Consider the following 27,703-nt stretch of genomic DNA (forward strand, 5'->3'; position numbering starts at 1 on the left):
GAAGCTGGACTGCCCTTGTGGATGGGACAAAGACTGATATACAAATGGATATTTCTCCTCTGTCAAGGGTGCAATGAGCTAAAACGTGGTTGTAGACCTTCCCATGGAGTGGGCACCTTCCCATAGAACAGGTTATTTGGCCGTGTTTGTTCTCAGCAGAGAGGCTCCCGGACATTTCTGTCCATGAATCTATATGATTTCTAGGCAGCGAAATCCAGCTATTGAATGCCCTCTAACCGGCCACACTATACAAGAGACAAAACATGAAACCCTTGATGACCTCCATAAGAAAAATGTCCAATACTGATAGCTGATCCCGTCTGGGATTCAATTTATAATTGACTGTGAAGATTTCTTCAGTGTAATTTGCAGAAGAGGGTGTAAAGATCCTCAAGAGTAAGTAGAAACACTTGAACTAAACTTAAGCCGGAAGATAAGAAAATGTACCTCGTTCAAGGTGCGCGTACTGAACAAGTACACATTAGAAAAACATGGAGATAAACATGCAATGGAGCGATGATTATGGGCCTCATTACGACCCTGGCGCTAAGCTTTTAACGGCCCCGTAAAAGGCTGCGGCGCCGTTAAACACTTAGCGCCTTACTACGAGGTCCCTTTGCAGGACCCGACCTTAACGGCTGGTCTACACCAGCCGTTAAAGTAGGGACCCACAAAGGGATGCAATTTGCGGTACCATACTTAGCCCCTTCCCCATTCCCATAGAGCCCTATGGGGCGAAAATGGGAATGGGGAAGGGCCATGGTTCAATGGGGAATTACCGCTTCACCAACCTTGGAATGGGGTGGTAATTCCCCATTGAACCATGGCGGACCAGTTACAACACTGCCACCAACCATGGTGCTAATAGCGCCATGGTTTAGCGCCGGTGTTGTAATGAGGGCCTATGTCTGACACTGCTCGAACTCGAAGCTTACAGTGATAGGTGGAAAAGCCTGACATAAGATGCCTCCAATACAGACGGTCACTAACGGAAATCAGGAGACAAAAAAATGGGGCAGTGTCCCCGGAGGCAGAATTGCTGGTGGTGGAGAGTGGCAGGGGCAAGGATACCCCTATTACAAGCTCAAAATGGAAACCTTATCAGGCGGACGTCCAGAGGAAGGGAAGAGAGGATGCATGAGGTCAATAGTGGCCGGCAAACAAGCCTTCCACAGTTTACAATAAATAAGCACAGTAGATATATAAGCCTCAGACAACATCACTAACACCTAGACTCCTTCATGCCTTACATTTATATTTATAAGGGGTTTGTACTCACTCGCAAAAAAGGACAGATTATTCATGTAATTAAAACGGGAAGAGCAGGGACGACATTTCACCAAAATGCCAGGTGTAGCGGAGGTGACACATGACCCTTGACCTCTGATGACATCACAGGAAGTGGTATCATTTGACATCACCCAGAAGCAACATCACCGGAAGCGATGGAACACAACCTTTCACCCTTTGACAAAAGAGAAAGTGGAATCACAAAGCATTAGTACACTACGGAAAATATGGTTTCATATCACTGTAATGTGATATACATTTCATATAAGAATGGATCACCATATGTATCGTTAATATCAGTGTGTATAGATCCATATTACCAAATTACTGGGAATGCAAGCAGACGTCCAAGACCAAATGATAATAATGTGTTATTATATAGCACTTAGCTTAAGCGCTTTATATAGAATGTATATTGTATATTGGGTTTGGCTTTATATAGAATGTATATTGTATATTGGGTTACATTGTAAATGCATACAATGTAACCCAACCTGTGTTTGTACTCATTTATCAACCTCAGAAGGATGAATGGCTGAGTTGGCCTTGCCGGGATTGGAACCTGCAACCTGGAGATCACACACACATCGCAGCAGCAAGCGCTCAACCCACTGAGCTACCTTACCAACTCTAGCTATCTTACTGGCTATTGTAAAATGAGAAATTACACGTATGAATGTTCTCAAAGTCCAAGAGCAAATTACACGCTGTAGTTGATACCATTAAACTGGTAACTGAGATTTAACAGCAGGCCAGTTCATCTGCAGGTCTGGTGCAAAGTTGGCCACATGTCATGCCTACGTGGATCTACTTTTCAGCCTTCAGAGGATGGCAAAATACATACCAATGGGAGGGTTCATAACTGTGTATTAAAGAATTTAGAGTAGCGCAGGGAAAGCAGAACACTCACGCGTCATCCCGTACTCTGGGCACTCGTTACCTCATACATGCAAACAAACATTCTGAACATCATGCCATGGAGATAGGAAAGATAGACACATTACAACAAATCATTAATTGTGGCACAATGAAATCAATGTCCACTTTATGTGCTATAGACAAACATTTCTACACTCACACACAAGCTTTTAGGCACAAGGATTTTGTCACGTGACAGAGGACACAAACATGGGGCCGATTCATGGAACAAACGTGCGCCGTAAATCCCAGCGCAAACAGGCGCAGGGAGGCGCAAGCGTGAGAAAGCAAGCGCACGCGCACGCGTGCGATTCAAGGAAGGCGCTGCGCTACTTTCCCACTGGTTGTGCACCAAATCCGTGCATGGCGCACGCTGGCGCTCACGTCTCCAAACAGCGTGCGCCAAGCGCGCAGCGAAAGCGCACATAGCACAGTGCACACAACAAAAGTAGGCGGAACAGGGGGTGTAACACGCGGAATGGGGAATAACGCGTGAAAAAGAAGGCGTAACTAGGGAAGTACTGCTGGGAAGTACACGGAACGCCTACACGCACGCGAACCACACGTATTCATGGAATCGAATAGGGCAAACACACGCACGGGCAAAGACACGCACAGGCCTAAACACGTCTGCCACACGAAGGCAGGCGGTAGCGTCCCTGCGCATTACAAAAGTGTGCACAAATAAAAAGCATGTATATCCTGAGTGGGGTATGTGTATTACTGGGGTTCGCGGGAAGTTTTACACGCGAAAGGGCCCTGTGCGAGTGGGGTACGTGTATTACTGGGCTTTGCGGGTAGTTTCACACGCGAAAGGGCCCTGTGCGAGTGGGGTACATGTATTAGTGGGGTTCGCGGGTAGTTTGATACGCAATTGGCCCTGTGCGAGTGGGGTACGTGTATTACTGGGGTTTGCGGGAAGTTTTACACGCGAAAGGGCCCTGTGCGAGTGGGGTACGTGTATTACTGGGGTTTGCGGGTAGTTTTACACGCGAAAGGGCCCTGTGCGAGTGGGGTACATGTATTACTGGGGTTCGCGGGAAGTTTTACATGCAATTGGCCCTGTGCGAGTGGGGTACGTGTCTTCCTGGGGTTTGCGGGAAGTTTTACACGAGAAAGGGCCCTGTGCGAGTGGGGTACATGTATTAGTGGGGTTCGCGGGTAGTTTGATACGCAATTGGCCCTGTGCGAGTGGGGTATGTGTATTACTGGGGTTCGCGGGAAGTTTTACACGCGAAAGGGCCCTGTGCGAGTGGGGTACGTGTATTACTGGGGTTTGCGGGTAGTTTCACACGTGGTTGGCCCTGTGTGAGTGGGGTGCGTGTATTCCTGGGGTTCGCGGGAAGTTTCACATGCGATTGGCCTTGTGCGAGTGGGGTACGTGTATCACTGGGTTCGCGGGAAGTTTTACACACAAAAGGGCCCTGTGCGAGTGGGGTACGTGTATTCCTGGGGTTCGCGGGTAGTTTCACACGTGAAAGGGCCCTGTGCGAGTGGGGTACGTGTATTACTGGGGTTCGCGGGACGTTTTACACGCGAAAGGGCCCTGTGCGAGTGGGGTACGTGTATTACTGGGGTTCGGGGGAAGTTTTACACGTGATTGGCCCTATGCGAGTGGGGTACATGTATTCCTGGGGTTCGCGGGAAGTTTTACACGTGAAAGGGCCCTGTGCGAGTGGGGTACGTGTATTCCTGGGGTACGCAGGAAGTTTTACACGCGAAAGGGCAACACCCGTGTGCGATACATCACAGACGCGCTTACGCGCTAAGGGCCTTTCCTCGGATTTCACACTGACATGCACTTTTTTCACGTGCCAATTCACTCCGTATCAAGCTGGCCACGCGTACACACACGGAAGACCATGCTCCTGCCCTGAAGGCCATTTTCCTGCCCCCCAGAGCCCCGAGCACGCTCCCACCTGCCATCTGCTGCTGCCTGACTGTGCTGCCCACGTGCCCTGCTATTTGATGCCTGCAAATCAGCCATCTGCAGGGGTCCAGTTGCTGTGTCCACCCCTGCTGGAACAGAAGACTCCCGACTGGGATACCATCGCTCCACAGCCCAGCCCCAGGACCCAGTTACCCACCCACTCCTGCCTCTGGGGTTGCCATGACGGGCACATCTCCATCTGGCACCACTGGCAACCCCCAGCAGAGAGGCAGAGGGCCACCAACTTCACTGCCACCGAAGTTGGTGTCCTGGTGGAGCATGTCCTGGGGCATTATGATGCCCTCTTCAGAACATCACGCACCAACAAGGAAGGACGGGAGAGGATCTGGGACGACGTAGTGGTTGCCATCAACGCGGAGGGGGTGGCAACCCGCGACATCAAGCACGTCAAGAAGCGCTGGGAGGACTTCAGGTCCAAGACCCTCATAAAGGCCCGGCGCCTCGCAGAGGGGGGCCGGGCACGCATGAGTAACATCCAGATGAGGGTCCTGGAACGCGTAGGCCCAACGCTCCACGCCCAGATCCTTCGGAGGCAGACCCGTCTGGAGTTGAGCGGTAAGTGGCCAAGCATTGCTGTGTGAGACAGGGCATGTTGCAGTGTGCTGGTAGTCTGATGCTTGCCTGTATGTGTGACATAGGCCATGTATGGATGTGTGTGTGCAGGGAAATCATGGTCATGCATGTGAGACCAATTATGTGTGAACCACATGGTTGGTGCATGTGTTTTAATGCAACATGGGGAGCTCTATGCGGAATGCACACATGAAAGCATGGCTGTCTCTGTTCCTGGACATGGAGGGGGGTTGAGGAATGGGTGCTGATGTCATGTACATGTATGGTGCACATGTTTGTGTGTGTGCCTGAGAAGTGTGTGTGTGACTTTGAAACGCCATGGATGCATGTGACTTTGAAGGCAACATCTTGGATTACAGGGGCCCTTCTACATTGATGTTGATGTTGATTGCAGGCGCCGGGACTGTTTCTGCATGTGTGTTGTGTGCATTCACCCATGTGTTGTGGAGGGACAGGATGGAAGTGACATTTGACAGTGCCACTCATGTGTTATTGCTTCCTGTCTAGGGTATTTTGTACTGTACCCTGATGCTTGTGTTCTATGTCTCCCTCTACGCAGCGTCAAGTGAAGAAGAGGGCGGAGACGGCGCTCTGGAGCCAAGCGGCGGGGATGCCTCCACTGGGCGGCGACGCAAGGACTAGCCACCCTCCCAGGAATTACCATCATCCGGGAGCGAGGGGGCTGGTGCTGCGTCTGCCACAACGGCTGTGGCAGAAGTGCCGGGTGAGCCCCCACAGGGGCTTCCAATGGCAGAAGACGGTACGGAGACATCCAGGTTGGTGGTCTCCACGGAGGAGGGGGAGCCCGCTACTGAGCCGCACATGGGGCCTGGTGGGGGTAGTACCACTATTGCAAGTGGTGCAGTCCAGGGCCAGGGTCAGGAGGCAGCACAGGTCACCGCGGAGGGGCCTGTGCATGTCCCTGTCCTTGACCCTGTGACTGCACCACCATGCACCAGCAGGGAGGCCCCGTCCCAGGCCCGTCCGCAGGAAGGGGAGAGTGACATGTCATCTGCCTCTCCACTATCTGCGGACGAGGGGTCCCATGAACGTATGGGCTCCGTCCTGATTGGTGTCGCGTTGCGCACGCGTGCCATTCGTGATGACGTGCGTTCTTCCTGGGCAGACAACGCACGCCATCACGAAGAGCAGCGCCGCGACGTAGCACTGTTGGAAGGGGCCCTGGTTGGTGGGTTCCTACATGTGACGTGCACTCTGGCGGACCTCTCCTCCTCTGTGGAGACTATGTGCCAGTCGTTCTCCCTGCCGCCTTCCGGCCCAGATTCCACCAGGGCCCCCTGTGGACCTGGCCTGACCAACACAGCCAGCTTGGTGGAGATCCCATCCCTGCCACAGTTGGGAGTCGGCGGTCCAGCAGGGGTGGACACCACAACTGGAGACCAGCTGATGGAGGATGTGCAGGCATCATCGGACAGGGCACATGGACAGCAGGGAGCAATGATGGCTCGAGGTCATCGACATCAGGGGGGCAGGCATCGGCCAGAGGGCAGGAGGACCCTGGAATGGATGTTTCTTCCGTGTGGCTGCGGTTGGGCCAGCGCATAGATGCGGAGCGGCGGCGGGCAGAAGAGGCGCGGCTCACCATGGTCAGGGCGGAGTTCTCCATGCGTCAGGCGTTGAGGCGGGCAGAGTGCCTCGAGGCGACTCGCAGGGAGTTGGAACAGGGCATGAGTGCCTCCCTGCGAGACCTCGGGGCAAGGGCAGAGGCCCACCTCCGGGACATCGACATGGAGTTCGATGATGCCCGGGACACCACAGAGTGAGCCGCTCTTAGACTCTCAATAATATAGACAAAAATGGTACTCACAGAACTGGTGTTCTTTTTCCCTTGGCTTCTTGGTTCGTTCCTGTGGTACTGAAGTTGTGGTATGACTCCCAGAAGGCGCTGAAGAGACCAGAGAATGGGCTCCAAGCGCCTCGTGGGCGACACCCCCGGGAAACCCTCCGGGAATAAAACCTGATGAAGTATCTGGATTCCTCCAAAAAGACATGCAGGTCAGGTAAGTTTTCTTGTAAACAGTCCTTTGTGCCATGAGCAGAAGTGTCCAGCTTATAGTAGTCATGACTCACAGAGCCGTGTAGCCGAGTTTCGGGAAAGTAGAGGTACGGCACAGGACTATCTTCAGGAAAGGAATCCGGGAGATGGTAAGTAATCAGGACGCTCAACGGGGCAGAACGGCACCCGGAGTGAAGTTGTAAAATGTGCTCGGAAGTTACACTGTAGGGCTGCACGAAGCCCAGTGAGGAGTAACTGAAAGCCCAACGGGGCTGCAAGGAGTCCAAGGAGGTGGAGCAAAGGAAGCACAGCGGGGCTGAAGCGCCCGAAGGTAGGAGGGAGTGCACGGCAGAGGAAGGAAAAGCAGCGGGAAGGGAGAAAGGAAAGTAGGATATAACGGAGAGAATATCAACGGAAGACCGAAGTCAGGAAGGCGGGGAAAAAAGGATTGCAATAAAGCAGGAGCGAAAGCTGCTATGAGGCTGCACAGGGTGTGGAGCGAGTAGCGACGCACCTACCTGGATCTTAACAAGACAGATATAGCGTTTGGCGTGAGGAGGTCGCCATCTTGGAATAAACTAGACCCGCTCTTAGAAGCGGGAAAAATGGAACCAAATAGGTGCCATCTTGGTTTCTGTTGCAGGTAGTAAGGATGGTGTAGTTTCCATATTTTCCAGTATGAACGATGGGATTTCCTAACAGCCGCAGGACTTGCCCGCCGCCATTGTATATAGTTAGATAGTGTTAGGTTTCCTTTCCTTTTCTTTTTTATTTTGGTTGTGCTTGGACAATGCAAAACGTTTTTGTATATAGTTTTTTATTAGGTAGTATTTTTGGTAGGTTTCATTTCATCAGTTGGGCTCATCGACCCTGGATTGTTCATTTGTACATAGTTCACCATTGGATTATTCACATTTTTATTATTTTCACCATGGAGCAATGGATTTCACTTTCTTTTTTTCCCTTTGATTTGCTTTGTTGGACTGTGACTTTGGGCACCATTTCTTTTGGATTTCTTTGGATTATGATTTCTTGTTTTTTATTCTTTTACGGACATGCAGCATTTCATTTATTATTCCTATTGTTGTGTTTTTTAAAAAAATTACATTCATGTGTTTAATACATTTTTTTCTTCATACTTCGATGTGTGGTATTATCTCATTGGTTTCATGCATGTCATGATATGGGATTTCACATTCACTTGCACCCATTGTGTGTGTGTGACGGACATGTGTTCATTTACATACTTGCCTTTGGGGTTGTATCATGTAATTGCCTTTTCTATGTGGGTGGATGCAATTAAGCCATCCGATAGCACAGCGAGTAGAGCGCTCGCTTTGCTGTCTGTGCAGAGCCTGCTGGTGCAGGTTTGAATCCCGGCAGGGCCAAACACAGCCTTTCATCCTTCCGAGGTCGGTAAATGAGCACCACACACCGTGGGTAATAATAAGCAGCGCTCAGATACCTGAGGGTTCGTAGCGCTATATAAATGCTAAATTATTATTATTATTATTATACTTGGTTGGGTCTTTGGGCTGGGGAGGCTGGCCATAAGGGCCATGATTGAGGATTGTCATGACGTGGGGGCAGGGGGACATGAGTGGGACATGAGTGGGGGCCTGCTGGCACGTGCCCCGCACTGCTGGGGTGTGGGTGTGCAGGGGGACATGAGTGGGACATGAGTGGGGGCCTGCTGGCAGGTGCCCTGCACTGCTGGGGAGTGGCGGTGCAGGCGGACATGAGTGGGACATGAGTGGGGGCCTGCTGGCAGGAGCCCTGCACTGCTGGGGGGTGGGGGTGCAGATGGACATGAGTGGGACATGAGTGGGGGCCTGCTGGCAGGTGCCCCGCACTGCTGGGGAGTGGGGGTGCAGGGGGACATGAGTGGGACATGAGTGGGGGCCTGCTGGCAGGTGCCCTGCACTGCTGGGGGTGGGGGTGCAGGGGGACATGAGTGGGACATGAGTGGGGGCCTGCTGGCAGGTGCCCCGCACTGCTGGGAGGTGGGGTTGGAGGGGGACATGAGTGGGGGCCTGCTGGCAGGTGCCCTGCACTGCTGGGGGGTGGGGGTGCAGGGGGACATGAGTGGGACATGAGTGGGGGCCTGCTGGCAGGTGCCCCACACTGCTGGGGGTTGGGGTGCAGGCGGACATGAGTGGGGGCCTGCTGGCAGGTGCCCCGCACTGCTGGGGCGTGGGGGTGCAGGGGGACATGAGTGGGACATGAGTGGGGGCCTGTTGGCAGGTTCCCCTGACTGCTGGGGGGTGGGGGTGCAGGGGGACATGAGTTGGTGATCAGTAGTGCAAGCTGACATGTGGCTTGGCTGGGGGGCATTCCCATGGTGGATGGGCTGCCTGCGGGACATGACCAGGGGTGCAGGGTAGTTCCCTGTGGTGTGGGCTGCCTGCAGGGGCCGTGGAGGGTGTAGAGGGAACACCTGGGAGGACCCACACTGCCAATTCACGTGTAGGACTCCCCGCGCACCCCCGAAATACACGTACCCTGCTCATATCGCGTGTGAGAATTCACGCGAACCCCAGTTATACACGTACCCCGGTCGCACAGGGCCAATCGCGTGTGAAACTTCCCGCAAACCCCAGTAATACATGTACCCCACTCACACAGGGCCAATCGCGTGTGAAACTTCCGCGAACCCCAGTAATACACGTACCCCGGTCGCACAGGGCCAATCACGTGTGAAACTTCCCGCAAACCCCAGTAATACATGTACCCCACTCACACAGGGCCAATCGCGTGTGAAACTTCCGCGAACCCCAGTAATACACGTACCCCACTCGCACAGGGCCAATAGCGTGTGAAACTTCCCGCGTACCCCCGAAATACACGTACCCCACTCGCACAGGGCCAATAGCGTGTGAAACTTCCCGCGTACCCCCGAAATACACGTACCCCACTCGCACAGGGCCAATCGCGTGTGAAACTTCCCGCGAACCCTAGTAATACACGTACCCCACTCGCACAGGCCCTTTTGCATGTGAAACTTTGTGCGCACCCCCAAAAAACACGTACCCCACTCGCACAGAGCCAATCGCGTGTGAAACTTCCCGCAAACCCCAGTAATACACGTACCCCACTCGCACAGGGCCAATCGTGTGTGAAACTTCCTGCGAACCCCAGTAATACACATACCCCACTCGCACAGGCCCTTTCGCGTGTGAAACTTCCCGTGCACCCCCGAAATACACGTACCCCACTCGCAGAGGGCCAATCGCGTGTGAAACTTCCTGCGAACCCCAGTAATACACGTACCCCACTCGCACAGGCCCTTTCGCGTGTGAAACTTCCCGCAAACCCCAGTAATACACGTACCCCACTCGCACAGGGCCAATCGCGTGTGAAACTTCCTGCGAACCCCAGTAATACACGTACCGCACTCGCACAGGGCAAATCGCGTGTGAAACTTCCCGCGAACCCCAGTAATACACGTACCCCACTCGCACAGGCCCTTTTGCGTGTGAAACTTTGTGCGCACCCCCAAAATACACGTACCCCACTCGCACAGGGCCAATCGCGTGTGAAACTTCCCACGAACCCCAGTAATACACGTACCCCACTCGCACAGGGCCTTTCGCGTGTGAAACTTCCCGCGCACCCCCGAAATACACGTACCCCACTCGCACAGGGCCAATCGCATGTGAAACTTCCTGCGAACCCCAGTAATACACGTACCGCACTCGGACAGGGCCAATCACGTGTGAAACTTCCCGCGCACCCCCGAAATACACGTACCCCACTCGCACAGGGCCAATCGCGTGTGAAACTTCCCACAAACCCCAGTAATACACGTACCCCACTCGCACAGGCCCTTTCGCGTGTGAAACTTCCCGCGCACCCCCGAAATACACGTACCCCACTTGCACAGGGCAAATCACGTGTGAAACTTCCCACGAACCCCAGTAATACATGTACCCCACTCACACAGGGCCAATCGCGTGTGAAACTTCCCGCAAACCTCAGTAATACATGTACCCCACTCGCACAGGCCCTTTCGCGTGTGAAACTTCCCGCACACCCCTGAAATACACGTACCCCACTTGCACAGGGCCAATCGCGTGTGATACTTCCCGCGAACCCCAGTAATACACGTACCCCACTCGCACAGGCCCTTTCGCGTGTGAAACTTCCTGCGCACCCCCGAAATACACGTACCCCACTCGCACAGGGCCAATCGCGTGTGAAACTGCCCACGAAACCCAGTAATACACGTACCCCACTCGCACAGGCACTTTCGCGTGTGAAACTTCCTGCGCACCCCCGAAATACACGTACCCCACTCGCACAGGGCCAATCGCGTGTGAAACTTCCCGCGAACACCAGTAATACACGTTCCCCGCTTGCCGTGCTGGTACAGGGTTAGCGCAGCCCTTTGCGCTGGATTGGGGATTTTGATGGCTTTTCCCTGCGCAAGGGGCGTTCTTGGGGGCGTAATTGGCGCTGCTGCAGGGTCACTGCACCACTTTGCGCCACGGCTGGTTTTGGTAGCTAAAATCCATGAATACGCTGTGCGCGGAAATGGATTTTAGCGCACGTGGCTGGCGCAGAGATTTGCACGCGCCCACTGTGCACCAGCCGCGTGCGCCACTTGTGCGCTAAATTCTATGAATTAACCCCGGAGGAATGTCTTGTGATGATCGTAACAGAGACAATGGCAGACAAAAACATGCTATAACTGCAAATATATGCTCATTCTACTCTAAATGCTTTTTGGACGGTTTTGTCTGCATTGTGAATTTGAGGTGTTTGAGAACAGACTAAATCAGTGACTCACCCCTGAAGTGTGCCTGAAATAAACCTATGATGTGTCTAGCAATTATTGTATATAATTCCAGAAAGACAAAGTGTTACACTTGTGGAACCCCCTGTTTTTTTTAAAGAGGCGTGAACAAGACAGCCAGCCACTCCAGAAACAAAGAGCCACATGGTGCTGGCCACAGCCCAGGAGCTTCAATGTAAACAAACGATTTTAGGGATAGCAAGGGCGACCTCAGGGGTCACAAGTGCGACCACTGGCCTCCACCAAACGACGTCCATGGGTAAGAGCGGTCTAGTCTGCCTACAAGAAACCCACCTGACCATTGAGAATGAACACAGACTTAAGAATAGAGACTGCATTGCTCAGATTCCAGGAGCAAGGAAGGGAGCAGTAGTGATCCTATTACATGGAAAGTTCACTTTTGACCTAAAAGAAGTTTTAAAAGATAAGGAGGAGGGATACTCCATCCTCGTTAGTGCAAAAGGGTTGTCCTCACTTACAATAGCCACTGCACAGCATCCTTACCAGGGTCAGGAACAATTTCTAGTATCCTTACTCAGTAAACTTAAACAAAAAGCAGAGGGGGAGATTATTTGTGGAGGGGACTTCAATCTGGTAATGAACCCACAGACCAACAGATCCTTGAGCTCAATATATGGGAACTAAAGTGTAATGCCCCGTAAAATGATGCAACAGCTTCAGAAATTAAGATTTACAGATTCTTGGGACAGCAAAGACAAACCTGATATGGGGTATGCATTTTACTAACATGTACATAGATCTTACTCCCTAATTGACTACATATTGCTCACCCCAACGCTTCTGATACCGGTCACCAAATGAACACTGGAATCATCACACTTTCAGACCATGCTCCTGTTACAATAAACCTAGAGCTCTGGGCCTCAAGAAGGGAGAAAGGAACATGGCGGCCAGAGGAGTATCTCTGAAGCGGCAGTCTAAGTCATAGACCGCGCCAGACAAACTATGGGGAAATACTGGGAGGAAAATGACTCACTGGATGTCCCATTGACAGTAAAATAGGATGCAATGAAAGCTGTCATTAGAGGAGAATTTATAAACCAATCAGCAGAAGCTAAACGATCAAGGAACTTAATGGACTCACAGCTCAGGAAAGAGTTAATAAATAGAGAATCAACAACAAGAGGCAGGATCTAGATCCACATACCACGGCCTGGCAGCCACGAGAGGCCAACCTAGTGCACTCACAACCAAAAAAGACACATCCATGTCACTTTGGGCGAACAGATACTTTTATGAACACGGGAACAGACTGAGGGTTTTTCTGGCGTGACTGACTAAGGAGCGTACACACGCTCTTTCATCCCAGTGATTAAAAAAGAAGATGATTCTGAGACTCATAGTGAACAAGGAAAGAAGGAACAATTCTGCCTATATTATCGACAATTGTATAGCGAGACCCTCACTAACGCAGGGGAATAACACCTTTACTTAGAGGGTGCAGAGATACCAATTATTTAAAAAAAGTCAAAGGATGCAACGTGACGAACCAATACGAGTTGAGGAAACCTTGAAAGTCATCTCTCACTTCAAAATTACAAAGAATCCAGGCCTGAATGGGTTTACAGATCACCTTTAAAAAATGTATGCAGGATTCCTAGCTCCACTTCTAACTACGTTCTTCAACTCCTGTGTAGAACAAGGAGGACTACCTGACACAATGAAACCATCACGCATTACAATAATACCTAAAGAGGGTAAAGAGCCCAAACTATGCTCAACCTATAGACAGATAGCCCTGATTTATATTGATTCTAAAATCTACACACAGGACGTAGCTAATAGGCCTGAGCCAAACTTGCCAGAATTTGATTGGTTTGGATCTGGGTTCGTATTGAAGCTAAACTGCTTTGAATATATCAGGCGACTCCTCCACATAGCAGACAAGTCCGCCCGATCGAAGTACTCACCTGTATTTCTTACATTAGATGCTGAAAAGGCCTTCAACGGGGGGATGGCAGGTACCTAGAATTGCCATTAAAGAGGTTTGGTTTTGAAGAAACATTTTGTAAGATGCTAGACTACCAGAAGCCTGGTGCAAGAGTTACAGTAAACCAAGCACTTTCTGACCTCTTCCCAATAGTGAGAGGAACCAAACAGGGGTGCCCATTGTCCCCATTACACTTAGCACTAGTAATGGGAATATTTACTATAGAAATAAGGAACATCGACCAAATTAAAGGGGTTGCTTGGGCAAAGGTTACTCATAGAATCTAAATGTTTGCAGGCGGCATTAAGAGATTTACCCAAGTCACTGAAGCGGTGTACAAAGAGATCAAACAATTTGCTAAAGTGTCAAGTTTTAAGATCAAAGAGTGGCTAAATCAGAGCTTCTTAATATTTGTTTCCACTCAGAGTTAGTAACCACTTAGGGGTCAAGCTTATGCCCAGATACTCAAACCAACTTAAGGCTAACTACCCAGGTCTCTTGGCAAGGATCAAGGAAGATCTAAATATGTGGCGAGGCATTACACTATCTTGGTTGGGGAAGATTGCCAAATAAAATTAATTTTGTCAAAAATTAATATATATATATTTTTTCTTCTATTTTTCCAAAACATTTTGCACTTGTCCCAGACATCCCACTTTGTAAAGCAACATTTCACCTCTCACACTGCTCACACAACACATGCTACAAAACCATTTAGGTGTTAGTTAAGCAACAGAATATAGGTTTCACTGACATTAGTAACATTTTGTGAATAATTTAGAAATAACTTTGTTGGTGAGTTTTCAAGTGAAACACCCTAGCCACACCCACACAAAAACTGCCATTCTCCTTGACACACCCACTTGAGATGATGGACTGCACTCACTATATCTTGTATGTGTGCGAAAGGTGCACCATTTCCATTTCCAGGTCCAACAATTGCCGGAGTGCAATTTGCACCAAGCTCTAGATCCACAGATTGGCAACTATTTTGTGAATCATATGTATTCCCTTTTGTGAATTTCCAAGAATAAATGTTTAATTTTACAGGCCCTTTGGGCTATGATGTAGTGAGAGCAGGCAAAACAGTGTGATGCAGAGAAAGGGGTGCTCTTTGGGAAGCATAAGGTAAGGATCAAGGGCAAGGTTTTGGCTTCAAGGTCTGGGAGTGTAGGAGTGGGTATATAGAGCAACAGAGGCAGTGGGTGGGATGCAGGGTCAAATGACAATTCATAGCAACCCTGGGCCTGGCAGCAGCCAGCCAAATGTTGGCCCCAATAACAGAGATGGGAGCCTTGGAGTGGGTGTTGAGTATGTCATGAGTTGGGACTCCATTGGGGGTAGCATGGGTATTGGAAGGGTCACTCTGATTCCACTACAACAAATCACTCTCAAATGTCCTTGTCAGGCCTAAGCCTAAGACAATTCCAGGTTCTAGGACAAGACCAGGTTATCTCCAGAACAAGTTGACTGGACTACTCTAAGACGATGCAAATTCACACAGACCCAACACTTAGACTAAAGTTGGGGACATCGTTTTGGTTCCTGGCAACCTTGAGAAGAATACAACTGCTCTGGTCAAGGTCATCAGTGAATGATCCAATCTGCTCCTTCGAGATTCCTAAGCCAGCGGAATTGCTGTACATGTGTCTATGGTGGGCACCTGTTGTTCTAACCCCTATTAGCTCAGTTTCCAGTGTAGACTTTGTCTTTCGATGATGGTAGTCTAACCTCTGGTGACCAGGCAACTGTAGATATGAAAAAAATGGAAGAGGCAGTGGTCTTGTTCGGTGTGTAGCAAATGTTAGGACATATATAGCCACACAAAATGCTCCATAACATTAATTCACATTTAGGAACAACAACTCATTCTTCCCTAGATGTATTCTAGCCTATCAGCTAACTCAGCGGGTTGAGTGTTTGCTGTGGCGATCTATGTGTGAACTGCAGGTCGGAGGTTTAAATCCCAGCAAGACCAACTCAGCCTTACATCCTTCTGAGGTTGATTAATGAGTACCAACTTTGCTTGGGTGATAATTGTATGTAAATATGTTCTGTTCTATGTAGAGCGCTTTGTCGAAAGGTCTATATAAAAAACAAATCATTATCATTCTAAGTGCAGGAAATCTTCACTAAAGAATTGTGGCTTCAGTATGAAATATCAATGTCCGGGCCTATGTATACAAAAAGTTGACTGAGGACATGAAGTTCAAAGACATTGCATCTTCCCTGGATGCCCACAGAACCAACTCTCAACCAGAGGTACTGAACATTTTCAAATGTATAAGATCCGATCCATCCGAGCTGAAATCCTCAGTTTTAAACTAATATGACTCTGCGAAAGGCAATCATTTGTTAGAAATGTTTCCACCAAACTTTTACCTTAACAGCGCCATTTGGCCCATTTGAATTTTCAAGCAAGTAAAAATATTTTAATCTCTAAAACAGAAATGTTTTTAAAACAAAAATGTCTAATGCACCTAGTTATTCATGCACATTAACAGATACATTTTTACCACTTCTGATAAGGCAGTAATGATAGTACTTTCTTCCTGTGGGATTACGTGTACTATTGGTCCAAACCTATCCATGGAGATGTGTGGGTGAAAGCAGGGGACAGCCACCCTATGTCTCTGTTTCCTATTTTATTTGGGAGTATTTTAACTATTTTTCTTTTTTGGGAGTATTTGCCTATTTTTAGGGAGTGAATGTGGTTTATACACCCCTTACCTGTGTGAGTGTATGGCTGACCCAATCATAACCCTCTTGCCTTGAGCTAGACCCGCTTCCAAATGGTTGAACAAGTTAACTTTAGGAGTCTGCATTTTTGACTGTCTGAAATTACATGTGTGTTCGGATGCAGCAGGAGCTCAGGTATAGCCACACACCTCCAAATGCACAGCACTCATGGCCCGTACATACTGCATGCACCCTGGTGGCAACCATGGAAGCCTACAGTGGATGAATTATTAAAACAAGCATTACAGGTTTAACAGTGGAAATACACATGTAACCCAAACAGCTCATCCCCCAATAATAGTTAATACAAAAACGGGACACTGCCAGCCATGCTATGCTTGATAACTCATTATCTGGCTCTCTAGATGTTTTGGACTAAACTCCCATTATCCCTAGTCAGTATAGTCACTGGGAGGGTTAGGCTTGGATTAGACAGGCATGGGGTAGGAATGTGTGGGGTAGGCAAGATTGGGGTAGGGTTGGGTTGGGAGTGTGGGATAGGGTGTGAGATCAGGCAGGAATCAGGGAGAATGGAGTAGACAGATGTCAGGTAGGCTGTCGCAGTGTGGAGTAGGAAGACAGAGTGTAGGCAGACATGGAGTGGGATAGGGACTAGGGAGGGGTAGAATTAAGCAGCGGTGGGATAGCATGTGGATAGTCAGGCATAGGGATGGGTGGGTATAAGCTGGGGTAAAGTGAGGGTAGGCAAGCATGGGATAGGTTATGTGCAGGCAGGCATATGCATGGTGAATGTAGGCAAGAAAGAGGCGAGGTAGAGGAGGGGGAGATAAGGGTAGCCACGCACGGGCTATGGTTAGGTTTGCATTTAGGCAAAAAGGCATCTCACTGCACTGATTCTTGCCTCAATGCAAGCCTGAACAGTAGCAAGGTTGGCTGTGTTCCTTTGCCCACACTGGACTGTGCTCAGTATAAAAAAAAGAAAAACGGAATTGGTTTTGGGATGCGGAGAATGGACTTTAAAAATAATTGACTCTCTACGGAAAGGGGGAAAAACATCAAGTTGCAAGATACTAACTAGTCATAAAATGTCACTTGCCACCTCAATTCTACACATACACACAGTACACCATTTCTTACTCGCCAAGAGTCAATTGTCACTATCCGCTGGCTAATCGTGAGGGCACAGTTTGAGCCCTGCCTAGTGCCATGATACTCCTTTGGTTTAAGGCTGGTCTTAAACATTTATTAAGGGCCTTGAGCAAAAAGTGTGTTGCTTCACTGCGTAATTTTGATGCTTCAAAATACCTGCTGTTCCTATAACATTTCATCAACCAAGGTCCTGTCTTCTTCCAGTCTCCTGAATGTATTGGGATAGCATTTTGGTGATGCTTGTGGTGATGTTGGGGAGGATAAGAGGGAGCTGGATTTGAAAAAGTGGAGCATCAATGTTTGTGCTGGCGCTGCCTGCAGTTCAAGAAGAATAATGGATCCCTGCAAGAGCAGAAAAAGAAGGGAGCAACATGCCTGTGCTGGGCTCCTTTTCACATTAAAGCCAATTCATGTAGTTTGATGAGTAGAAGCTCCCTATTGGGAGAAATATACTTACTTATGTGCTGACTGGTTTATATGGCAGATTGGAACAAAAAATAAAAATTAGTGGTTCGGCCAATTCATGCCACAGCATTGCACGTTACTATGCCAAACAGATATTGGTTCAATGTGTTTTTAAACACTTTTAAAAGTTTGGTTGTGCACTTTTGGTCGACCTGTGTTTGACCAGTTTTTTGTTTTGTTATGGAGGACTGCCCCATTTACTGCCCCCACGACCACACAAACACATTGATCAAGGGTGTGAGCCAATCAAGCTCAGTTCAGGTGCGTTGGATTGTGTAGGTCCAAGCAGCAGGCGGGTGTTGAGCAGGTTCGTATGCACTAGCTCCTTGTGGTTTGAAGACGAGTTCGGTGATGCAGGCCGGGCACTCACCAGGATGTGTTTTAGGTTGAGTCGCTTTGTAACCACTGGGATGGGTCTATGAGTGATGCTCCAGAGGTTCAGGTTGGTGTGGCGGAAATGGTTCAAAGAGGTGATGTTGCTGCTCCAGTGTGCGGTTCTGCAGAGCTGCAGTACAAAGGCGAGTCGGGACGAGTCGTGGTGTAACACTGGTTCGAGTTGGCGAGTAACATTCTTATCGCTTCTAGTCTGGTCCCAGTGACGAGCTATTGATTCAAACCTAGCAGGTGACAGGCTCGGTGAGTGCACGATTCAGTGATGAGCTGGTTCGAGATGCAGGCACTGTAGTCCGAATGTTTGGTTGAGTGCAAAAGACAGCACCAGCTGGTTCAATGTCAGCGAACATGGATCGAAGGCAGTTTGACCAATTCAATGTGGTGGAACAGGGGTCCTTAGCTGGACTGGTCACCAGATGCTGTGAGGCCCACTCCAGGGGCTCTAGGATAGGATGAGTCCTTTCAGGTTCTGCTCTTCCAGCCTTGGATGCTTCTGGTGCACAGTGGCAGGTCCTGGTCCACAGCAACAGTCTGCCCCAATGTGCCCTGGGGTGGCAGAGCGTTCCTTGGACTGCTCCTTCTTCACCTTAGTGGTTGAGGGCTTTGTAAAGTACAACTCTCCCAAAAGAGGTCTAAATTACTCTGTCTCAGGTGTTTGTTCCAGAGTGAATCAAAGACCCATTCATTGTGAGGCAAAACCCCACAGGTGATTGGACTAAAGCTAGCCTGCTTTAGCGGTGCAATCCCTGTTCTTAGAACAAGTGGACTTGGCCTACTGACGTCACACCCAAAGGGTGTTGTGCTATGGGAAGAGGATGGGACAGGAAGGAAAGATAGAGGTAGAGAGAAACAAGATGGTTCACCCTTCCTCCAATTGTAAAGAGCTCCCTCTCTCTATTCAAGCCCTGCCCGCTTCCCTTCTCAAAAGAATCAAAGGCCATTAGATATGCAGCCTCATGGTGTGAGGCCAAACCTTTTGTGAATGGATATGCCCTTTGATTTCTGTTCCCAGGCCAGCTTCCTGGGGAATGGCTGCCTCTCTGGGGTGGGTGTTACCTGCCCCCACAAAGGAACAAAGAGAGGACATCCCCCAGGCTACCTTCATGCCAGCAGTGGAAAGGTCCAACCTGTCTGGGGAGAATACACATAATCCTTTGACAGTTGAGTTAGGCTCACTGGGCTGACACATGTGTGATACCAAATTGCTGTGGCTCATAATAATTATGAAAGATACCATCCACCATACCATAACTCAGGTATGGATTTTATTTAAATATTTCTCAGCCACCAGGAGGGAAGACTCATAATTACAGGGTTGAGGTATAGGAGTGCATATCTTAAATGCAGCCCTGTGCTGCAGAGACTTGGCTGTCACTGCGACTGTTAAATGGCACCTGTGACTGCTGAACCTGCCCTGTGCTACTGGTAGAGAAGGCTCTGCAGTTCAGGCTACTGATGCAGCAGGGCACAGATACACATGCTTCTGGCATGGAGCTTATGAAACGGGATTCTAATCAGCAGATTACCCTTCCGGGCATGGAATTACCTGCAGTGTTTTATTAAATTCGTACAAATAAAAAGAGCAAGGGATTTTACACCTTTGCGAAATGGCAAACCGTCACAGCCCTCAAACTAGAAATGTCTTCAACCAAAACCAAAAACCTGACCATGCTATGATTTTATTCTATCAACTTTTATTAGGCTGCTAATTTTCCATTTAGAGTTTTATAGTCACAATTCTCACTGAATACCAACTCATAAAATTCCATCTTATAACATTAATGAATACATCCCTTTGAATAAAAGGAATGGATTTTGTATTCTAGCAAAATTACTCGCTAATCAGAAATCATAGGTCATCCTTCAAGTCAGCCCTACAGATAAGGGGTGTATTGGCCACTTTTACTCCGCAGAAATTGCAAATACTCCCAAAAAATAAAAATACGGAGTAAAAATACTCCCAACAAAAAACGGGAAACATGCATAAATTATTGCCCCCTGCTTTCACCCAAACAGCTCCATTGATATGTTGGGATCAGTAGTGCACATAGTACAATTTGTAAGACACTATTATTATTACTTTCTGATCAGAAGTAAACCTCTATCTTTTTAGGCACATGAATAACTAGCTGCAAAGAAATAATTATTACAAAAACATTTCCGTTTTCCAGTAAAATCCTATTTATATGCGCTTATAAAATACTCCCATTGGGAATTGGACTTACATTTTTACTCGCTAAAAATCATTTTACTCCCAACTTTAAAAAATAGGGAATAAAATACTCCAATCTCTAAATCCTATCTGGGACACTACTTCAAGTGCAGGGATTGAAATAAAGATTTGACGAGTAGGAGCTAACCCAGGAGTTACCTAAGTGAAGAGGAGCTAAATGCCACAAATCTAATTTCCTTATGAAGGGGGCACTATACTTTTTTTACTATCGAATGCATTGAGTATCTTCTAGATGAGCCCTGGTGCTCCCAGGTACAAATTCCAAAACACAGATGGGGTCATATTCTGGTGCAAAAGACAGGCCTGATTTAACACAATTTTTCATTATCCAGTGGTTTCTGAAAGTATTTTAAGGTTCCAGTGAGCGGGGGCATGGAATGGACAATCCATGTCTGCGATGCTTCCCTGCCTCACCGCATAACGCCACAAGGTTTAATACCAGCATGGCATTTTTATGCTGGCATTCAACCAATGGGATGCATGGAGCAGGGTGCAAAATCTGCACTCGCAGCAAGCCATTGGCTAGTGAACTTTGACTCCTCACGAGGAAAAAATGATGTGCTGTGTGTATGCATAAAACTGAGGTGGCGAGTGACTTTTTTCATGGCTGGCGAGTAGCTTGCAACTTGCATTTTTGCCCCCTTCCATGGAATCCACATGACTTTTACACCTGGTAAAAGCAGGAGGATTCCAAAGGAATCCATTTTTAAATCCTCCAGCAAAACATGAATTGTGGCAGGCACTTGCATTTTTTCATAAATGTAGTGTAAAAAAAACCTGGAAATGCCAGTACCAACACCTTTTTTTAGCACTAAGGATTAGAAATGAGAATTGCACGGAAGGGGCCTTTTGGACAAAAATGCAAACGGGTGCAGTCCCCTCGGTGAAATTACCACTTTTGCTAATGCGACTTGCAGCTGTTTCTATTGGTATATTTGCGTGCCATCAGTTGCCAGGGGAGTCAAAAGTAACTCCTAATAGTTATTGCTGTCAAGCTAACCAGGTTCTTGTTGGCTACAAGCAGGAGCTACACAGCAATTGTAAACCATGTAGATGTGTTTTGCTGCTACTCGCAGAGTGTGTGTGTCAGGCTGGAGCGCGCACACGATCTCAGATTTGGTGAATGGGAGTGGCGACATAGACAATTCAAAAATGATAAACGTTTTTGAATCACCTATACTGAGAAGGTATTCTGTGAAAACTAGTTTTGGCTCGGATCCTCAATATTCCTTTTAATAGAAATCTCTTTCATCACTGCTTCATTAATCTAGTGGTAGTGGTTTACCACATAAAAGGGTGCCAGAAATGTGTCTCAAGACATGACTCTACAAGGTGCGACTTCTGACTGATCCTAAAATTGGGAGCTATCCCCCAAAATTAAAATTATTAAGATGTGACACTTCCAACCTAGAAATAATGGACCAGTGTAATGTCCCTTGTTTATTTCTCTGGGCCTATGTATTCCATTTTCAACCCCACATGCTGCACATAGAGCCAGTAGAAAGCAAGCATAACTGATGAACTTGGATGCAACCCAAAAAAGTAAGACACTCGGGGACCACAAAATACATACTGTAAGTGTGTGAATGCAAGGACATGCAGAGCCAAAATGTCTGACTTTACAAATACAGAGAGTAAGGCTTATTTGTTCCGTGGGGGCTTTGCAAAAAAGTCTTACCCTGTACATTTACAAAGCCAGGTCTGTTGGCTTTGCCAATGCCTAGTATACTGGCAGCCATGATGGTTTTGGAGTATCGCAATATGAGGCTTCCCATCCATCCTTGTCGCACTGTTTAATCACAAGATTAAACCATATGTATGTAGGTATGCATTTACGTACGCAGATGGCGATATGAGGGACAGACTAGCTCTGCTGCATTTTCCAGAAGGGAAAGCGTATAAAGGTCTTAAGTAAATTAATAACACACAACTAAATATAGTGCATAATACTTTGTTTCTGGACAATGGGCTCAGTGCACCTCCCAAAAACAGTGAAATCGACAGCCGAATTTTGGCATTTTGGAGAGAACAAGTTATGGTTTTGGTATCAGATTTGAAAATTTCAGAAATTAAGAGGCCCAATCATGTGGTGCTTCTGAGTTGGCGTTTAAGCCTTGGCATTTCTATTTAAACTGTGCAAGCCTCTTCTCATCCTTTATGTTGCTCTGGAAGTCCACAGTCCTTGTATATTATAAAGGCTACGCTGGACAACAGAGCACGCTCTGGATACTCACACTACAAACACACTCATTCATTCAATGCCAATGAGATGAGAGCACAACAAGGGCTTTGTAGCGTCAATTGAAAGGAAGCGATTTCCTGATCACATGGCCCTTACTGTTGGCGACAATTTGAATAGGTCACACCAAATATAGCTACGCAACTTCCGTTCTTATTTGCACTTGTTAATTTGTCAAATCGCCTCCTCGGCAGGTTTTTTTAAATATATGAATATAAGAAGTAGCCATTTTGTTCTTCAAGGCGTCTCATCCGGCATCCAGAAATCTCACATCACCCTTGAGGAGCGTTTTTTATATGGCTAATTGCAAAAGCAGGAAAGCTGTGTTCCACAATATCTCTTTATTTAAGCAATAAGGGGGGCATTCACCAAGGCCTGTAACTATGGGCCCGGGGCATTACCTGACTCGGTAATGACCCCCATCCCCCCCCCGCCCCGGCTCAGGGCTTATAGATATTAGTACCCCGGCCCATTAGACCACGGTACTAATAGTGTATTTTGTTTGGTTGCAAGACAACCCAGCGTTTCATAAGCCATAAAAAAAATGCCCGCCATGGATTGGGAAACAAAGTCCGTTCTCCCTTTCCATGGCGGCCATAGTAAACAAAGAGCAGGATCGTGGGTCTATAAATGCCCAGGCAGAGAGTGGCTAGGGAGTGTGGGTGTTTGAAACAGCAGAGCATGCAGGTGTGGAGACAAAGTGGTGCAGAGAGAGCTAAAGTGCAGGGGGAGGAAAGGGTGCAGAGAGAGCTGAAGGTGACAAGGAGTAGGTGAAGGGGGAGCTGAAGGTAGAGGGGGTGCTGGCTGTGGAGCGAGAACTGAAGGGAAGGCGGCGGTAGAGGGAGAGTTGAAGGTGCAGGAAGGGAGCGAAGGGGAGAGGACAGAGGTTGGATGCTATTCCAAAAGAGCTCGGTCTTGAAACAGGAGTGATTGTCCTACCTCACAGATGTTACCCTTCCTGTATCCACAGAAGGAGAGCCCCACTCTGCAGCACCAATATGAACTAAATTGTGCCAACAGACTGCAAGTGATGCCAGGGAGTGATCTGTAGGGACAGTATGGGAGTTGGAGGCCAATGGAGAAAGAGGACTTCATTGGACCCCCTCATTTTGAGTTGGCCCATAGTTGTGTTGAAATCCACAATAAAACTTTTTGTTGAACTACACTCAGGAGTTTCGTCCTCTTTTGACTTCACATGGCTCCGTGACAGTAAGGCATACGTATGGTCTGTGCAGCCTCATAAACCCAGGTACTACCTTCTTAAGCTGACTGCAGCCTCATCTCCCCAGCTAACGCTATCACATTGATAGATTTGGGCATCAAATGTCAAGAAACAAAGATCGTTTGCCATCGTCAAGACACATAAACCCAAGTATAGTGTAAAAGCTGAAGTACCATCGTCAGGGGAGTTGCTAGGTCTGGAAAAGAGGGGGGCTATCTAGTCTTTTGGCTGTAGCACCTGAGATTCTATCCGGGGCTACAACCAAAAGATAGGGGCTATAGCCCCCTTGCCTCCCCCCTAGCAACGCCCCTGACCATCATTAAATGGCAGTTACAGTTTGATAAGCCAGTCCAGTTTCATGTGTATATGTAAGGGTTTTAGCCTAATTGTTTGTTTTTAATTGATCGAATGGTACATTTGACCGAATTCGGCCAGTACCATTCCATCGATTATAAGCAAACAATTAGGCTAATACATACCGAACATGTGGAGTGTGGATTGCAGGGCTGTCCCCTGCTCCCTGTGTTCGGTATGTATTGGCCTTCGAAGGTTGCAGGGGTGTCCCCCCGCTTCCTCAACATGGGAGGCGAAGGACTGAAAAAAAAAAGAAAAAAGAAAGAAGAAAATGGGACCCTGCAGCGTCGGATCCGACCCGCGTTAGAGGGACGGATCAGACGCCGCAGGGCTGAAGGGGATGTGACCGCGAGCAACCAGGTAAGTAGGGGAGTGTTTTGGTTTAAGTTTGTTCATCTGATGAATGTTCGCATGCAAGCAGTTTTATATCGAACAGTTCGCCGCAAACAATTATCAGACAAACAAACAACCCCAAACCTATTTAAGTCCTCATATGGACACACAATGTCATCATGTGTTATTTGCGGTCACAGATGCCCCGGGGCAACCCCTGTATGCTAGGAAATGCTTTAATACATATTGCCTTTTGTGCCAGGGGCCATCTAATTTTGCCCAAACAGAGCTGTCCTTTCAAAGGCCAGGAACAGTCCCCTTTTTTCCAGGTAGACTAGCAGCATATGTTAAGCTTACTCTCATATTCCCAAGTACTGCCATCATATTACAGGCACGGTACCCCCTACTCATGTCTCTTATCCTTACACCCTTTACCCATTTCACTTCCTCCACTGACTACAGCCTGGTTCTCCCCAGGCAGGGGCAACACACATCACATTCTAGAGAATCCTTAGAATTTTAAGACCACTGCAGTGCTGATGGGCACAGTATAATAGCCTTTTTGACATAACATGTGGTGCAGTGTAACATAATATATCATATTACATTACATTGCAGTGCACCGCCATAACATTCCATTTCTTGAGAGTGTCCGCAGGACCCCCCCCCAGGTAGCTTGTATCACAGAAGGCGTGTTTAAGAGCTGTGGGACTCTATGGGAATAGGGACAACAGAAGCACCGGCACCATTGTTAACGGTGCCGGTGCTTCCGTGACGGCTTGCCTACCGTGGCCGCTGTGTCCAGCAGGGTCAACCCTGTCGGGCACGGCAGCTCCGGCAGGCAAACCTGTAGTGTGCTGGTCTGGAAACAACGGTGCTGGTAAGCTTAGCGGCACCATTGTTTCTGGACCGGCACACTTGTAATGAGACCCAGTGTATTGTTTTCCCTGTGCTTTGCAACAGGCTGCAGTGTCTCAAAGCACTAGGAAGCAAATGTAAGGCAGCATGTTAGAACTATTTGAAACACAAAAACAAACATATCATTCCATATTATGAAAGCCGCAATGGGGCTCATTACAACCTTTGTTTCATAACCGGCATACTACAGGACTGCCTGCCGGAGCCGCCATGCCGACAGGTCTGACGCTGCCGGACACAGCAGCCACGGTAGGCAGACCGGCACGGATGCACCGGCACCGTTATTAACGGTGCCAGTGCTTCCGTGGTCCCGACTCCCATAGAGTCCTATGACATAGAGTCCTATCGGACTCTATGGGAATGGGGAACAACATTTTACCGGCGCCTGACTTTCCTGCCCACCAGGGTTGTAATCCCCCGGTGTTACTGGGAAGTCAGGCACCAGTAAATGTTTACGGGTCGGCGGGAACCCACCGGTATCAGCGGCAGAGTTACCGCCGGACCCGTAATGAGCACCAATGTATTTTAAATGATCAGATATGGCTCATGTATCAGCCTGTTGTTGTTTAAGGGTACGAAAGGCCCCTAATGTTTTTTCTGTAGTCAAGAGTTAACACTCCCAGATGAAAGAAAAGAGCAATTTGTCTGAGGGTGTGAAGAGTGGGGGTGTATCTGTCTTTCAGTTATGGGACTTGGTTTCCACTCTATAGCGCACGCGCGCGTGTGTGTGTGTGTGTGTGTGCACGCAAAGCACCCACTTTAATAACTGTGTGTAGAGCACCCACTATACTATCTTATTTGAGGCATACTACCTTTGCAGTCCTTTTCATGCTGTGTAACATTATTGTTTGAATGGCATGCTACGGAACACCATGTTGTTGATATGTGACTGTTCTATGCTACCCTATGCTATCGTTGCTATCCACTACATCGCTTTGAAATGCTATGCAGCTTCTCAGGTTCGGTATACTATGCTATGTTATGATTATGCTGTGCCATGGCATGTTTAAGCAGCGGGGACATGTTGTGCCATGTTGGTTAGTTGGGATCTGTGTGTTTTGCATCGTTGTTGGAAATGATAACTTGAAATGTTGCTTTTGACATACACCTTCCTTTGCATTTAGGTGGATGTTCGCACTCCCTCACACACTCCCTTGCTTGGGATCCCACTTCCTCATCACTGCATCTAAACTTAACCCTGCTCCATCTTTGTGTTTTCCTTTTTAAATTCCCCTTTTCCAACTGGATCTTATAACCAAATTTGAATTTTTGTTTTGTAATGACGTTTTCCTCATTTTTCATTTCATTATTGTATTTTTGCTACGCTAGCTGTTGTATGGCAGTTTATGTAAAGTCACATTTTGTTATGTCATTTCACATTAATGTCATGTTGCTCGATACAAGGCTGACAAGTGCGTTGAGGATTCTTATAGGTGGCAGGTAGTAGTCCACAAAACACCCACTAAAATAATACATGTCAGTGGCACTCAGTTCATGAAAAGAGTCAAAAAACCCAAAGTAGACCTGCAAATGTAAGCTGGTAAGGAGACTCTACACACCTGTTGTACATACCCTCACCAGGCCTGCTCTCTTTTAACAGGACAATGTAACTGCAGCAGGGTTTGAGAAGGGTAAGAAAGTTTGGATTAGGCAGTGTGGGATGTATTTACCCATGCATCCGAGCCCTACCTCAAAACTGTGCAGTACTGACATGGAAAACATCATGATGGCCAGAGCTTCCCAGAAAATGCACAGGGAAATGCATGAAGAATAGGCTGCCACTCATTTTTGCCGATGTTATGGGCACAGAAGGGCACTGCCTAAAACCACCATTGGACTACCCACACAGTAGTCTGAAACCATTGGGAATGGCAATGCTGATTGCCAAAAGCAAACCCATAACTGTTGGGAATTCATTTTCTTAAATCCCAAAAAGGGGTGCAGTACCAGTACTCACCACTATCCAAAAGCCGGCGTTTTAAAACAACACCAGATTTTACTTTTTTGTAGAAAACTGAATAAATGAACCCAAAGCATGCCAAAGAAAGACTTACTGAGAGGTGGATCCAATGTAAAGTTATATTCTGAAGTGACTTGAAGGTTTATAACAAGACTGGCTGAGCTGTGGATTTCAGCAGTTTAAGTAAATTTGGACTGAAAGACCCTAAAAATCTAAATGTTTAATTTGACTGAGTGACCTAC

General features: G+C 47.9%; 1 protein-coding gene across 3 annotated transcripts in view; it reads right to left on the bottom strand.

The window, feature by feature from the left end:
• The window catches only part of ITPRIP (inositol 1,4,5-trisphosphate receptor interacting protein), a 280,644-nt gene that overhangs the window by 190,894 nt on the left and 62,047 nt on the right, over positions 1–27,703 (bottom strand). The window contains exon 2 of one of the 3 annotated variants that reach the window (XM_069611749.1): positions 1,280–1,465. The exons of the other annotated variants lie outside the window; for them this stretch is intronic. The gene's annotated coding sequence lies outside the window, so the exon portion shown is untranslated. The remainder of the gene's footprint in view (positions 1–1,279; positions 1,466–27,703) is intronic. 3 annotated transcript variants of the gene reach the window in all.

The sequence above is a fragment of the Ambystoma mexicanum genome, chromosome 8, assembly GCF_040938575.1.
Source record: "Ambystoma mexicanum isolate Mex_15411 chromosome 8, UKY_AmexF1_1, whole genome shotgun sequence".
NCBI classification, from domain to species: Eukaryota; Metazoa; Chordata; class Amphibia; order Caudata; family Ambystomatidae; genus Ambystoma; species Ambystoma mexicanum.